Genomic DNA, 2,589 nt, shown 5'->3' with positions numbered 1-2,589 from the left:
TCCGTCAATCTTGGTGCGACCAGTTTTGGTTACCGTCGGATCGTGGTGGTTTCGCCCGATCTGTCTATTGGGGTAAGTTTTGATTTTCTTTTTGGCTGCCCAAGTTTTGATTTCCTTTTTTGGCTGCCCATCATCATTTGGAATTTTTGGGCCTAAGCTAATCTTCACCCATAGAATTTGTGGTTGGTTTTAGGAACGTGTGGTGATGAAGGAAGTTTTCAAGCAAAGTAAGGGTTTGTTTTGGGACAGTTCGTTATCCCGAGGTAAATGGTTTACCGCCAGTAATGCCCTAAGATCTTGATAAGCCTGCTAGTCAGAAGGAAAATTCTTATGTCACTATACGTATGAGTAAAATGTGCTAAAGTTTGATGTATGGGTAACTGTGCTGAAGTTTGATGTTGATTCATGGCGTTGATTGCATGCTTATGTCTGTCTGAGATTTTAATGGCTGTTAGTGCCAGGATTCATGGCCTTGATTACATGCTTATGTCCATTTGAGATTTTAGTGACTGTTAGTGTTGCCATTGGGTTATGCACATCGCATATTGAGAGCCTTCGAGCCCACACCCTATGCTTATGTACAGTGTCCTTTTGGGACCAACACTTATACCTGTGACCTTAGTGTCACTACTTATGAGAGCATGTCTTCAGGTTCGCCCCTTATGCCTATGCTTATGCCTATGCCTATGATGCCCGTGTACACTTTGGTCCAATGGAAAGACTAATAGATCACTGAGTGGACCCAGTAGTGGGCCGCTTACTGAGTATACTTTTATACACCCTCTTTTCTTTTCCTATTTTTCAGGTAAGGGTAATGATAGACCGGCGCATGATAAGAGAGATCCGTGACCTGGTCATTAGGACGACTTACTGCTTCCGCACTTAATGTATGTTTTGGAATCTGGTTTAGGAGTTAGACATTTTAAACTTTCATGTAATATTCATTAATTTTATTATTTGACTATTTAATTGTTTTCCATTTTAAAGTTGAGTTAGGGATACCTCGAACGGTAAATTTTATTTTATTTTATTTTTGTTTTAGTTTATTTATTATTATTTATTTATGTTTTCTTACCTTTGCTTATTTGAGCATTATTAAATAAAATTTCGGCTCTTTTATTTATTTGATTAGTTAAAAAAAAAAGAAATATACGTTAAGCCTATGCATGCATGAAGTAGCGTCCTAGAAATAGATAGAAAAGTAGGTCGTTACAATATATACATACAAAAATATTTGAAGATTGGTACAAAAGTAATACCTAATTAGTATGACATATATATCACAACATTTTTGGTACATATTACAGTCAATATATACTATGATATATACTTGCTACCAATATATAATATATATTGACTGAAAATAAACAATGGAATGTATTACATAGAAGCAAACATGAAACATACAATATATACATGTGAAAATATTAAACACAAAAAGAGAAAAGATATTCACAAACTATTACAAAAAAAATCCATCCATACCCATCGACTTTCTGAACACGAAAAAAAGGAAGAAAACGTGAAATGCAACAACCGTTGAAGGACCTGAATAATGAATGCCCTCAAAATTACAACATTTTGGAAAGGAAAGGAAAAATATGAACGTTACAAAAATAAAACAATACAACAAATGTGAAATTTAACGAAATAAAAGACTTGGAATACAAATCGTTCTAAACAAAATAATTTTGATAACATTCCCATGTATAATCAAACATAATTATCTTTAATTCTCAGATATCCTTAATTATTGGACATCTATAAAACCTTAAATCAAATAACCCTTAAAAGATTATTTCAATCTTATTTTAAAATTAAATCTTATATATGTAGATATATAATAGTTTGAACATGGATGAAAATAAGTTTTATGGAGAGTTTGAATCTTTTAATATCTCTTTTTTGTTTTTTTTAAAGCGGACCATCGAACAACTCTTAAAGTTGCATTTGTAAATAGAGATTTTACAAAGAAATTTTTTTGTACATCATATATTTTATTAATTTACTAGATTTTGAATTATTTTGTTAATAGCTTTTAATATTTAATTCTTTCCTTATTAACATCATTTTTTTTATTATTTATTAAATTTTGTTGATATTCATTTAATGCATGGTATTTCAAATTAACATTTCTTTCATTCTAGGAGTTTTTATTCATTTTCTTTACATAGCTGAAAATTGACCAACTTTTCATTAAGATCTCAAATATATGTCGAATATATTGACGAAAAAGTGTAAATATACATCGCATATATCAATGTTTATTTTTTGGTGAGATTATACCAGAAAATGTAAATACTACATTGTATATTTTCTAGGTATATAAGACGATATATTGTATACATTGTCTTGTTCATGCATTTATAAAATATATCCTAGTTTGTTTTAGAAAATTTAAATATATATTGAATATATTGTGTTGTATATATCAAATATATCTTATTTTCTCCTTCGAAGTTTCTTGTCGATTATTACTTTTGTTTATCAGAGCAACAATATTTCAAATTTTTCAAAAAATCTTATTTGTGTAGGTTCCGAAAAAGAAGACCTTTTCCGAAAGTTATAATAGCGAGAAACTTCACTTAC

This window comes from Benincasa hispida, chromosome 11 (genome assembly GCF_009727055.1).
Source record: "Benincasa hispida cultivar B227 chromosome 11, ASM972705v1, whole genome shotgun sequence".
NCBI classification, from domain to species: Eukaryota; Viridiplantae; Streptophyta; class Magnoliopsida; order Cucurbitales; family Cucurbitaceae; genus Benincasa; species Benincasa hispida.
This window is presented reverse-complemented; position numbering follows the sequence as displayed.